Raw genomic sequence first — 15,000 nt, forward strand, 5'->3', positions numbered from 1 at the left:
CCTACCTATGTGTTTTCACTTTTTATCAACAAACGGCTGCGCCCGTTGTAGCGGGGGCTGCCTAGGTCAAGGACCTAGTCAGTAGAGGTAGGGAGACCCTTTCCCTTATCTCACTAGGGAAGATCCTTTTACCCTTTGTATCATATCTGCAGTACCTGAAAATAAATCGTCAAAAGTCCCACCGAGGCTTTACATCAACCGCTAAATCACATTTATGTACCCAAACCCATTTTTTGGTTTCACTTCTCTTGTACCACTCTAACGATGCACACACACACACACACACACACACACACACACACACACACACACACACACACACACACACACACACACACACACAAATTGGTGGTGGAAAATACAGTTTGTAGAGATGAGACAGATGAGATAAAAAGTTGGTGTAATGGCAACAGTGAAGAAAAAGAGGAATTTGGACAAAATGCAACTGGAAGAAGGAAAGATTTAAATAATGAATATAAAGAAAATAGGGGAGTGATAAAAGAGACATTGCATTGGGCATGCTTCCTTTATAACAAGAGTATGAAGCGAGGTTAGACACCAAAAGGCGTTAAATACGGACAATCACTTGGATAATAGAATATTGGGAAAATAACAATGTAGCCTTGATGGGTGACTTTAATTCACAGGAAGTAAATTGGGAAGAGTGCTCATCTAGAAAAATAATTGAAAACTACACTGTTAGGTACAGGGTCAAAGAAACGACAAGAGTGAGAGGAGATGACATTCAATTTGCTGCTAATTAAAGAACTAAAAGTTATCAAACCAGGTATTTTTTCAATTGCTGTAAGATTTTAGAAACGAGATGGCTCAAATAGACAAGAAACATGTAATTTTAGGAAGACAAAATTAATGAAACTGAAGGAATTCTTTTATCAAAGTAGATTGGAGAGAATTTAGACAAACGAGAAATACACTAAGTGTGGGCATTTTTTCTAAATGTTTAGAACTCAGAAGTGGAAAAATATATACCAAGAGGACGGATTTGGACAAAGGGTTAGTTAGACAGAAAAATGTGAAGCACCAAATAAAAATGTGAGTGATTAAGTATGGGAAATGTGCGAAAAAAGATCAATAGAACAAAAATTAATTGAGAGAAAATCAGAAATAAACATACGAAAATGAGTAGGGAAGAAGAAGAAAGGAATTTTGAAAACGTGTAATTGACAAATGTAAAAATTAACCAAAGCTATTCTGTAGATTTGCCACTGGTAAAATCAGGTAAAGAGAAGAAGGAGTCTCGAAGTTAAAGGTAGATGGAGATGTGAATGAACATGCAAAAACACAAGCTGAAATTGCAGATAAAAGCTGCCAACCTGTATTTACTGGAGTAAAAGACTTTGAAGTGAGAGATGTAATAACGAGATGCACAGTGTTGGATGTCATTAAAGTATGTGTGTGTGTGTGAGTGCGTGCACGCATGTGTGTGTGTGTGTGTGTGTGTGTGTGTGTGTGTGTGTGTGTGTGTGTGTGTGTGTGTGTGTGTGTGTGTGTGTGTGTGTGTGTGTGTGTGTGTGTGTGTGTGTGTGTGTGTGTGTGTGTGTGTGTGTGTGTGTGTGTGTGTGTGTGTGTGTGTGTGTGTGTGTGTGTGTGTGTGTGTGTGTGTGTGTGTGTGTGCGTGCGTTTGTGTGATTCACCATGGTCTTGGATCGCGTGTTCGACTCGTGATCGACAGCTATTACCCTCCCGGAAGAGAGCTTAGAGCTCATATATAACCGATCTATGGGTTATGTTGTGACCTTACACACACACACACACAACTCCCTGCCCACGAAAATTGGAGTAACGACTCGCAGCGCAGCGATTCTGAAATTATTTCAGCCCTGGTCGGGATTCGAACCTGGACCGCCGCAATGGCGGCCGCGAACGCTGCCACCGCGCCATCGAGTCGTGTGTGTGTTTATGTGCATGTGCGTGTGTCTAAGTGCATGTGTATGTAACTTTGTTGTTTGTGTTACTATACCGTGAGCGCAAGGTCCCTTGACAAAACAAACAGCGTATGTTAGTGTGTTATCCACTTTTATTTAGGATGCAGATCGACACTATTCCACGTTCTTTGAGATATTGTGTTCTATGATGGTGGCTGTATTTCTCAGAAATAATCTTTTAAAGCCGTGGAATACCCAGCTTAGAACATCTCTTTCGAGGGTATTTTCTAATATATCTTCTAGATTTTCCCCTTCCTAGTATGACCATTCACCCAGACACCATCTACTAGATTGTCTTTTATAGTGCGTGCACTAGTATAACCCTTAACCATCACCAAATCTGAAACAAATGCAAATGCATAGAAATAACAGAAAACGTAACATCTTCTTCAGTGACATTGTAAAGTCATCCGATGATTTATCTATAATATTTATCTATAATATTTTCGTCATTGCTTTTTTTCTTTTCTTTTTAAAAATATCTATTGTTCTCTCACTACTCATATATTTCTTGTCACTTGTTTTGTATTGATGTTACTGCATTGCATTTTTCTTTGCTGCAAGCACTCTAATTATACCTTCATATATAGCTCAACCGTAACCATGATAATGATATCATCGCTAACATTTCAAAAGCAATTACCTAATTTTTTGACGCTGTAGTGTTGCGAATCATCTGGACTACCATTGTGATCACTACATATCTGCTTAATCACTATCATTATCAAAATTAATATGATAAATGAACGTCTGAAGTCGTTACGTTTAACCTTTGGCTCTTATTTTTTCGGTCGATTGTGTCATTCTTGTACGTCGTTTACAATAACAGCGGTTATTATTCTCTTTTTTTGTTTTTTTTGTTTTCCGTCACTTCTCCACTGTATTGTGTTTATTTCTTGGTCGTGATTTTGTTTCTGTATCTCTGAGACTCGCTGCGCCACCTTGACCTTGCACCCCCCACCTATTATGTGCCTTCCACTTCTGCCGTACTTTTGGTGTCTCCTCACTTAGCAAAGTGCACTCCTCCCCCATCCTTCCCCAACCATTCCTTTCGTCACGACACGTGATTGGCAGGCGTGGTGTTGAACACGCACGCGCGGGAAAGAATTATCCCCATCATGTCGCCTTACAGTTCCCACCATTTTCATTGAGCTTTTGAAGACGACAACTATTCAACTGGGAACGTTGAAGGTGACCATACCGAGATACGATGGGCTATGGTTTTCTTGGCACTAGAAAAAGAAAGCCCCATAAACTTATAAGATCCCGACATTTAATCAGGTAATTAAAAAAGAAAAAGGAAGATTTTTTTTTTAGCCGTCGACAAGTTCCACTTGAGTAAGTAGTCCTTGGATCTTGATGAGAGCAAGAAACCTTTCAAGAAAATGCGGCGGAGGGATGCAAAGGGAAGGAGGAAGGCGCGGTCTCCCCCACGGGCGGTGGCATATTTACTCACGAAAAAAACAACACCGTTACTTGCCTCAGGCGTTTCTTTATCACAACCCTTTACCGCGTTGGTCTTCCTCGAAGCTCGTGGTCCTCAACCATTGAGTGAGTTTGACCTACAGAGAAGAAATGGTAAAGAAAATATACCATATCTGAAAATCCAATACTAATTCTGCAATATTGATTTTGGATAGTAACTTTATGTATACAAAGAAGGTAAGGAGCCTACGTCAGGAGGCGCTGCTTAACTGCTGCCGATGCCGTCACCTTTGCCCTATGTGCTTCTTGGTCTCTTGGGGCACATGATAATCCCTTCTTGGAATCAGAGAGAAGTGCGAGATTCAAACTCACAACAAAACAAATGCCAGAGCAGCATGCTTCCGATCGCGCCACCAGAGTGGAATGCGTCATCAATTTCTTAGTCGAAATTTGTTTTGTGTGGAACCTTGATATAAAATTCGTGATTCTGCTTCATTGTCTTTCTCTGCCTTCATGTCGGCTATACCTTTTCTGTATAGAAGTGACGGGGTAAATGGCTGAGCATATCAAGCTAGGGCATCGTAACTAATAAGGAAGGCTGAATAAATTCCTCGGATTTTCTCAGTAATTAAACTTACCATAATTAGGTTTATATGAAAATTTCAACTTATCTTTACATTTGCCAATTACATTTTTATTTAAAGTTTCTACTTCCTTTTTGATTTTTGTACATATATTTTTTGGGTTCCTTGTAACCATCTTTTGTTCTATTGACCTTCCTTTTTCTCACCTTTCCTATGCTTTATTCCTTTTTTGTTCTGTCTCAGACATTCTACAAACCCTTTCTTCAATTCTCTTCCAATATTATTCTCGATACGTAATTTTCCATTTCCGAATTGTAAAGAAAGATTTTTCATTTCTTATGTATTTCTATTGTTTTTCTAAATACCCTCTAATCTATCTTTATCAAAGAATTCACCCAGCTTTATAAATTTTGCCTTCCCGAAATTATATCTTCCTTGTCTTAATCATCGCTCGTTTCTGCACTCATACAGACATATGGAAGAAATAAATTACGTGATCACTCATTTACATAGGACACGATAGCATCTAATTCTTTAGTAAACAGTATCTGGCTGGTATGTCATCTTCTCTCATTCTAGTTTCTTTGACCCATTATGTTACGTTGTTCACTGCTATATTTACCATTGTATTTTCCCATTTTTCATCTAGCCTCCCAGTCCTCCTAGTTCTATTCCCGACAATTAAAGTTACCCATCAAGGCTACAATGACACTTCTCTTTATTATTCTTTCAAGTGATTGTCCATATCAAACAACATCACTTGGTATTTAAACTTGCTTTATACTCTTGTCTCATGAAGGACATCATGCACCACCACAATATTTCTTTTAATACTCCTCTCAATCACTTTTCATATCTGTTATCTCATATTTTGATTTTCACATTTGCACATTATTTACTTTTATAACTATACGTATGTATATGTATAAGTATATGTATATGTATATGTATATGTTTATGTATATGTATATATATATATATATATATATATATATATATATATATATATATATAAAGTACATGTATACAAATGCATTACCGTGTTAATGAACAAACGTGTTAATACGATACTAATACTGAAACAGTAAAATAAACAGAATTTGCGGGTATCTGTCCGTGGCTTTTATATCAACGAAATACACACAAAAACAATAAAATTACACCGTATTGCAATTGTAAAGCATGCCATCAGGAGGCCTTTTGACCCATAACGAGGTCGAATGCAATAGAAAGATGAAATAAAGAAAAACACACAAACACGTGTGCAAACAAGTGCTCAAGCTAATGGGCAGACACTTCGCTAACAAGAGTATGCCATTAACGACTACTTTCACGACAGGTGTAGCTTAAAAAAAACTATATGATTATGAGAACACCAGCAACGAGAACGAAAGTGCGAGTGAGAACGACACATCGCAAACAGTGACAACAATAACAAGAGGACCTCGAGGGCAAATACGACGACGACGATCCAAGACGTCCTTAACCCACAACCGCACAATCAACACACCTCTTCCTCCTCCTCCTCCTCCTCCTTCTCCTCCTCCTACTCCCCCTCCTCCTCTTTCTCCTTCTCCTCCTCCTCCTCCCTCCTCCCTTCTCCCTCCTCCCTCCTTCTTCCCACTGCCTCCTCCTCCTACTCCTCCTCTCTTTTAATATTTCTTTTCTTTCTCTTCCTTTCGTTTCTCTTCTGTCTTCTCTCATTAATTCTCGTTCTTTTCCTTTTCGTTCTCTAACTTTTCCTCCATTTTACTTTTCCCCATCTCCCTCGCCGTCTCCTCGCGTTCTCCCCTTTATGTTTCTCCTCCCTCCACCTTTCCACTACCACCACAATCCCCACGCTCACCATTATTGCCACTATCATTGTCATCAATGTCATTATTATCGCCATCACCACCACCACCACCATTTCAATTTCAATTTTCATCTGTGTCAGATTCCTATTAACAATATTTACGTTTATGCGACTTATATTTACGCTCACGCGTGCACACGCACACACACACACACACACACACACACACACACACACACACACACACACACACACACACACACACACACACACACACACACACACACACACACACACACACACACACACACACACACACACACACACACACACACACACACACACACACACACACACACACACACACACAAACAGAGATACGAAAGTTCGTTTTCAACAGTATCATATGCAACAACGACAGATTAATACTTCAATTAAGACTTCCTCATACTTTGGTGTTGATTTTTGTAATATTTACATTGTTCTGCCTACCGCCAGAAGATTCTAATCATTCGTTGGAAGCCCCTCAGCTGCCCAGGTGTGATGGAGCGTCTCGGGTCGTCGTTCACGCGGGACAGATTTCCCACGCGCTCGAAGATGCAAGAAGGTTGCTTGTCAAACTTGAAACGCTGAATGAAATAGCTTGTCGTTAGCCAGAATGATATATACCATTCACCCTTAATTAATTGGGGTTTCCTTCGGTTGAATTAGATTGCCTTGTGTCGACCAGAAGATGTGAAAAAGATTATCTTCGCCGTCTGCGTGATACTTTGCGGCCACTTTAGAAATAGTCTCTGCCTTTTTATGGACGTCTTTGCTCCCGAGATCCATTTCTCAGATTTTGTTCTTGTCAGCGCCAAAAAGTTCCTTCCAGGTGTGAATCGCTCATCTTTAGCCAGAAGGAAATATGAATAGGACGCCACCAGTGTGCCCCAAGTGGAGTAATTGACAGCTTAAACCACATGCACTTAATCCTTTAGGGACTTTGGTGATACCCCTACATACCAGAGTCACGTAGAATTATTTTATGATTGGAAACTGATTCCCATAAAAGAAAGAAAAGGTTAGTATGCTGGTGATTTTTAAAATGCCGCTGTTACTCTTATCTACTGGCCTCCTTAAATCTGTGACTCCACTTCTTCGGCGCCACGTTATTCCCAAGGACAGAAGGGCCGTGTGTCCTCGACGAAATACAAATCAACGGATTGTCGCCGTGTTCTTAAACGAAATGTCGGATCCCTCAGACCAAATAACTACGGGTCGTATTTCTTCTGAATCATAACGGAGGATACATCGTTACAGTAAACCTTTTCCAGGTTCTGAAAATTGGCTTCGGCATCCATACACAGCGACTATTCGGTGACAATACTAAACCAATGTTACTAGTATTGACCATGTTGAAAGGATACTAGTTATCCTAGAAAACCATCAAGAGAATTCCTAATTGGGAAGGAGGGGTGGGCGTGTGGTTGGGTAGGGAGTGTTGTCACGTTGTCACGGTTGTCAGCAGACGAAGACGTGAGGACCCGTGAGACGACGACCGACCACCTCTGACATATCAACAGAGGCTGCAAATATGTCTGTCATTGTTTGATCTTGAACTCCAGCACCCTGTGGTAATGGAGAAAAGGTAACTCTTGACCTCACGCGAGTCGCTACGATGACTGGCTCGAAGCGTAAGGACTTATCATTTGTCTTAGGACAAGGCCTCATGACGATGATGTAGTGTCTCTCTCTCCGTTGTCGTCCTATGCCCTGTCAAGACTCTCTTTACAGGTTTTCGTTCTGCCCGATGTCAGACAATTTCATTCAGCTCAAGGGAAGAACCTCGTGCTGAAGGATTTAAGGTTTCCCCTTTGAGTCCTTTTCATGAGCCTCTTTTTGTTTTTTAGCCTCCTTTCATCCCAGCCTCAATCATTCCCACTTCGATATCGTCCTCAAGCTCGTCTAATCTTCTCCAAGTCAACAGCTCATATCCACGTGGCTTCTTTCTCTGATTCTTTTTTTTCTTTTTTTATCTCGGCTCCTCTTGGCAGATCTCTAGTTCCTAAATTCTGAGACTGATTTTCGCTTTTACTTCTCATGCCTTTCCTTTTCTTCCCCTCCTTTCCCTTTCCTTCATTTCTCTTCCCTTCTCTTCTCCTCCCTTTCATTCTCTTCTCTTTCATTTCCTCCTTTTTCCTCCTCTTCCCTTTTTTCTTTCTTTCCTCTTTCCTTTCCTTCCCTTCCCTTTTCACTCCTTTCCTTCCCTTTACCTAACCTTTCCTTCCCTTCCCTTCACTTCCATTCACTTCCTCTCTCTTCCCCTTCCTTTCCTTTCCTTTCCTTTACTTTCCTTTCCCTTCCCTTCCCTTCACAAGCATCACTCCACTCTTCCCGTGCATCTGTATGCAAGGGACATTTGGAACACTTAAAGAACTTTCTCCTCTTCTACCATTCACTGTGGGGTCACATTTGATACGATGACCTTGGGGACAGACGCCCATTCGCGCGCACACACGCACACACACACACACACACACACACACACACACACACACACACACACACACACACACACACACACACACACACACACACACACACACACACACACACGCACGCACGCACGCACACACACACACACACACACACACACACACACACACACACACACACACACACACACACACACACACACACACACACACACACACACACACACACACACACGTTTGTCTTCCTCTAAATAAAATCACTCGATCGGAACCAGAATAAGATATGTAATGTGACCTAGTTCCTTTTGAAAGGGAAGGGCGAGGCCGGATCCCGGGAGCAGGGTCCATTCCCTCAGGCTTCCCGACGTGGGTCGGAGAAACAGTTCCATAGAAACCCCCCCCACCCACACACACACATCTCATCCCTTCTCCTGAGGGGGCAATGAACTGTGTGTGTGTGTGTGTGTGTGTGTGTGTGTGTGTGTGTGTGTGTGTGTGTGTGTGTGTGTGTGGTGTGCGCATTTGTTGATATTTAGCTTTCTGTATTTACCTAAGTTTTGTATACAGGGAAAGAGCCACGTTCGTAGGGTCTTACCTCTTATTATTCACATATATCATACCCAGTTTCAAAGACATCTATAGTTCCAGCGGGGACTCTATTTTCTTTTAGGATATTCAGCTATACTTGTCTATGTGGAAAATGTATTCTTTTCACATCCCCTGGGGTCTGTTTCAGCCCATACCCAAGGAGGCATCGTTACGACCTCCAGCCCCGGGCCAAAAGATCCTCTTTGTCAATTTTGTCCACACCATTCTGTGACCTTAAAAGCGCTCTCTCCCTTTGTTCCTTTAATGATGGCAGGTCCAGGGGTCCAAGTCTCTCCTGCTATGGCTTATCTGCAAGGCCGGCGACCATTTGAGTCCCTGCCCTTTGTGTTCCCCAGAGATTGCTTGTATTATATTTTACTATGTGTGACATATGACAATCTAAGGGACGATTAGGCTATTCATCATCTTTTCACCCATGTACTGGGGAGCCACTTTCATGTTATTCATCAACATATTTGTCTTTTCCAAGAGCTTACTGATATATACTTCTAGTTACAGGTTTTGTGTATGTGCTTATGTGTATGTGTGTGTGTGTGTGTGTGTGTGTGTGTGTGTGTGTGTGTGTGTGTGTGTGTGTGTGTGTGTGTGTGTGTGTGTGTGTACGTGTGTGTGTGTGTGTATATGTATGGTGGAGTAGAGATAGTTAACCCTTTCACTATTGAGTTCGGTTTCCCTCAGCTGAATAAAATTGCCTGACGACAGTCCGAACAGAAATATAGATTACCACGGCAGTAAAATAAAAATGATAAATGAAAAAATGAAGGGCCAAAAGGGAGAGGACACGAAGAATTGGACAAGGAGGGAGAGAATAGCCCCCGAAGAGAGATGATGATGATGGGGGTGGGGGGGTGGGGGGGAGGGAATGTGGAGGAGGGAAGGAAGAAGGGATCGTGTGGGGGGGGGGAGTGGTGGTTGGCATCCGGGAGGGCAGCGAGAGGTCAGACCCCCCAGATAAAGGGTTTGTTACGATAATTGCGGGCGTTTTTACTTTCTAGCTGGCTCACCTAGATTCTGCTGGAGCAAGATCAGGGTGCCAGGCCATTTGCCACCAAGGGGGGTGGTGGGGAGGATTGCCACAAAGGTGAATGAAATAGCCTGGCGGCAGTCAGAAGAAAAGGGACGGTTAAACCCGGTACAAAAAGAGGTAAAAGAATCTAATCGTGGTTAGTATTATAAGTGATAAAATCAAAATCCATGAATATCCTTCAACATCCTTTTAGCCACTTATCTAAACTTGGGGATGCTCTTCGTTGAGCAAGCATCACTCGCCAAACAATTTCACAGACCAACAGAAAGTGGGTAGCAGACACAGTTGATACTAGATCGTAAGACACCTCACCAGTTGCTTACTGCAAGAGTCCACAATTGACAGAAGCCTCTTACTTCTGGAGGGTGTGCGCAAGTCCACAACTGAGCCATACAACGAATGGATACGATTTGACCGTGTCTTGCGTCTTTGTGGGGCCCCTCAGCTAGGGCTCCCCCAGGAGGCTCTCAGCTGCGACCTAATGTGATACTCTTGCCTCCTGTGTCTTCGGAACAGACGGGTCAGAGGGGCACTCGTTGGTAGCCATTAGGGCAGTGGTTCCTAAAGTTTTTCGGCCCTGATACCCCCAAAGTTTAACTCCAGGTTAACTTGATAACCCCTTTCCAATATTAGCGTAATACTCTCGACTTTCAACTTTTAATTTAATTTATAAGAGAGAGAGAGAGAGAGAGAGAGAGAGAGAGAGAGAGAGAGAGAGAGAGAGAGAGAGAGAGAGAGAGAGAGAGAGAGAGAGAGAGAGAAGAGTACTTTGATGAACAAGTAGCTGAAATCTGGGGATTTTATTTTTATTCTTATTAAAAAAAAACACTAAGATATAATTCAAAACGAAATTATTGATATAATATTTCTCCATGATGACTTTTTGGATGCCCCTAAGAACAGGATTCGATATTTCCTTGTGAGTATTGAGGCACTACTTTAAGAACATTACCATTAGGGTTCGAATCAAGACCTATTTAGTGCCAAGGCGAGGGTCCGAATCTGGTGACGTGACCTGGGTCATGGCGCGGCAAACTTTAAAAAATTCACTCTTCTTTGTCTTCTTTTTCTTCCTCTTCTTCGTCTCCTTCTTCTTATTTTTCTTCTTCTTCTTTTACATCTTCTTCCCCTCCTTATTCCACTCCTCATCTTCCTTTTTTCTCCTTATCATGACAACGTTATTATCATAATATGGTTTAAATTATCTTTGTTATCATCATCGATATCATAATCATCTCTATCGCCATCAACCTCCTCCTCCTCATCATCATCATCATCACCGATGTAATCACCACTACCATCGCCACCATTATATCATTGTCAAAATCGCCATCATCATTTTCATCATTCTTGTTTTTCCTCTACCTTTTCCTCATTCCTTCCTCTTCCAGATCATTCTTTTATTTTTTATTTTTTCTCCTCTCTTTCTTCCTTCTTCCTTGTCTTCTTATCCTCACTCTCATTCTCGTTCTACCTCCCTCTTCCTCTTCCATTTCCTTTTCCTCCTCTACATGACCTGTGTTAGTAATATTAAGTTCATTGGAAATAGAAGTATCAAATGTAGTGATAATAATGGCAGTAATAATAGCATTACAGTAGAAGTAGTAGTAGAAGTGGTAGTAGTAGGAACAGTAGCACTAGAGATGGTGATAGAAGTAGTAGAGGTAGTGGTAGCAATAGTAATAGTAGTAGTAGTAGTAGTAGTAGTAGTAGTAGTAGTAGTAGTAGTAGTAGTAGTAGTAGTAGTAGTAGTAGTAGTAGTAGTAGTAGTAGTAGTAGTAGTAGTAGTAGTAGTAGTAGTAGTAGTAGTAGTAGTAGTAGTAGTAGTAGTAGTAGTAGTAGTAGTAGTAGTAGTAGTAGTAGTAGGAGAGCAGCTCGTATTAGTAGTTGTAATAACAATAGTTGTAGACATGTAAGTGGTTATAAAGTAGCTGTAGCACTATAGTATTAATAAAAGTAGTGTTCATAATTGTATTCGATGCACTAATAAGAGAAGTATGCGAAGTTACACTGATGGTACAATCACGACAGTCGAAGTTTCTGCAGCGACGATACTGGTGTTCCTAGTTAATAGGGAGGAACCAGTTGCAGTAACAGAAGCTGTTCTTGTCAACAGCGACTACGGTGTTGGCACCGGTTCCCAGCTTGCCGTCGGGTGCCCCGGCCTTGTGAGAAGCAAAGCCTGATAATCCGGACAAGTTTTGGTCCTGGGATAACACCCGGGCTCGAGGAGCCGAGTCCTGGGTGGGAGAGACGGGTCGAGAGGAACGAGGAAGGGGAACAGCGGGGAGCCCGCGACGCCAAACGTGTTTTTGCTCATCTGACTTCAGCTACGGTGCCTTTGTGTGAGAGTAATACGAGCATCCTGGTGAGCCGGAGGGATGGGGGGGGGGGAAGGGCCGCTCTGGGTTGGGTGGAGTGGAAAAGTTTGGAGATGAAAGGAAGCAAAATGATATAATGTATGTCCTTTTTTCCTCCCACGCCCCCCTCCTACACCCTTCACTAATATAGAAAGATATACAGTACATCAACAAACATTCTCTCTCTCTCTCTCTCTCTCTCTCTCTCTCTCTCTCTCTCTCTCTCTCTCTCTCTCTCTCTCTCTCTCTCTCTACATCCCCCTCTCCACACACACACACACTCATATACACACAACTTTCTTTGCAGTATTCTCTTTGACCCTTTGATCTGAAAAACTAGTCTACCTCCTTTTACATTTTCACTTCTCTCTCCCTCCACTCATGTCACTCTTTTCTTGTTTTCCCTCCTCCTCTTCCCTCTGATATCCACCTTCCTCCAGTCCACGTCATCAGGGCACGTTACTTTAACCGATCTCCCTCTCTTTCTTTTCTTAGATATATCCCCTTCCCCAATCCCCTTCTCTTTATCTCCTTTGTCCTTCTTAAATACATTCTTCCCCAATACTTTCCCCTAATTCCTTCTACGGACCTTTCCATCCGTCCATGTCATTATTTCTCCAAACATCCTCAATCTCCCACCCTCGCCACCATTCAGTACTTTGCCACCGTTTTCTGTGACGTTCCTTCGTTACTCAGGCACGTGGCGACGCTCGTGGTGACACCTTGCCTTTCTCTTTCCCTTCCCGTCCTCCCCCCTCCCACCCCCCCACACACAAACTCCCTTTCCTTCGTAGTAACCCACAAACTCCCAGACTCCCTCCCACCGAGGGAGTCCCAGATATTCCCACGATATATTCTTCTGTCCCACGATTATATTCTTCTTCTTCTTCTTCTTCTTCTTCTTCTTCTTCTTCTTCTTCTTCTTCTTCTTCTTCTTCTTCTTCTTCTTCTTCTTCTTCTTCTTCTTCCTTCTTCTTCTTCTTCTTCTTCTTCTTCTTCTTCTTTTTCTTCCTTCTTCTTCTTCTTCTTCTTCTTCTTCTTCTTCTTCTTCTTCTTCCTCTCCTTCTCTTTCTCCTTCTTCTTCATCTTCTTCTTCTTCTTCTTCTTCTTCTTCTTCTTCTTCTTCTTCTTCTTCTTCTTCTTCTTCTTCTTCTTCTTCTTCTTCTTCTTCTTCTTTCTTCTTCTTCTTCTTCTTCTTCTTCTTCTTCTTCTTCTTCTTCTTCTTCTTCTTCTTCTTCTTCTTCTTCTTCTTCTTCTTCTTCTTCTTCTTCTTCTTCTTCTTCTTCTTCTTCTCTTCCTCCTTCTCCTCCTCCTCCTCCTCCTCCTCCTTGAGGATACACTGGCACAGGAAATGGGCGTCATTATGTAAGCCTATACACTTAATCACCACAAAAACACTTGTCGTGTTGTTTAGATTTAATTACCCACACATATCCTCCAGGTAACGGTGATACAATATGGCAGGTGGATGAAAGAGGGTACGAGTCTAGGTCTGAGTTTATTCCTGACCAGTTTCACACAAAGATTCCTCTTGGGGCTTTTGTGCAAATCTAGTCGGGAATTATCTCGGACCGACTGGTTTCTTCCTTCGTCTAACCTTCCTCTACCTTCTACGTTATGTTGCACTGCTTTAGTTACTCTCATAACCAAACTTTTTTCCATTATAAGACATTGAACGTACAAGCAAATGTCCTAAGTTAAATTTACGAGGACCTAGGAGAATTAAAGTGGTCACTATACCCAGGGACAGTTGTGGATAGTAGCGTGGAATGGTGTGTATGTAACCCGCACCATGAACACTAATTCTAGTTTGTTTATATTACAAAATGTTGTCTTTTTTATTTATTTGCACTAATAATGTCAAAATTTTAATGGTTTCCAATCTACAAGGATGAATAATTCCAGTGAAGAACTTGATCAACGTAACGCCGGGAATGAATTAAAAATATATATAGGTTTAAAGTTAGATACTCTTCCATGGAGGTAAGAAAAATCGTGATTGAGTTGAAAAGATTTAGATATATAATATCCTATCATGACGCTAGATTCCATGACCTAGAGCAAAAACTTGAACAAGAAAAGGAGTAGTAGTTTGGTAAATAGTTAAAATGCGCATAAGGATGGTTTGTACATTGACTAGGCAGTAATTCTATATAGAAAAATTGAAGACTATTATTGTTATGTACTACCTGTAACCAATACAATACTACACACTCTTATACCAGGTTCATTTGTCCGTATCTATAGAGCCAGTTTCTAAAGTTTGTAGACAACCTTGTGGTATATATGTATCCTAACAGGTGGCAGCTTAATTTCCCCTTCGTTTCAATTTAGTAATAATCGTGAGGTATATTTGAATCACTGTGAATAGTTGACAACATCAATGCCATCTATTAATAGGTAAATAAATTACAAGCCTTTTTAATAAACTCTAGCATCATTGTGACCTCGTGCTAACGTATCCTCTCATCACATATCGTCATTGTTATATCAACATTTCTCCTTCGTCTTTGAATGGAACAGCCGTCCACACAACTAACGGTACGTAACATAGAAGTAGTTAGAAATCATTTTGCGCAGTCAAGAAAAGGAACAAAAATTCCTACAGAGACGACGAAAAGGAATACAGTTCGAAGTTGTAAGATTGGGCTGGACTAACACCGAAGCGATATGACGTCATGTCTGGCAATTGTTTATTGTGTTTTTTTCTCCGTCTGGGTGTTTGCTCATGTCTTCATTACTTCATTTCCTGCATTCGACCTCGTTATGGAACGAAA

General features: G+C 41.5%; 1 protein-coding gene across 1 annotated transcript in view; it reads left to right on the forward strand.

Moving 5' to 3' along the window:
* LOC143017857 (uncharacterized) overlaps positions 1-15,000 on the forward strand; it is a 277,362-nt gene that overhangs the window by 90,433 nt on the left and 171,929 nt on the right. The window lies entirely within an intron of this gene.

This window comes from Oratosquilla oratoria, chromosome 33 (assembly GCF_046742065.1).
Source record: "Oratosquilla oratoria isolate Oo_2021 chromosome 33, ASM4674206v1, whole genome shotgun sequence".
Taxonomy (NCBI): domain Eukaryota; kingdom Metazoa; phylum Arthropoda; class Malacostraca; order Stomatopoda; family Squillidae; genus Oratosquilla; species Oratosquilla oratoria.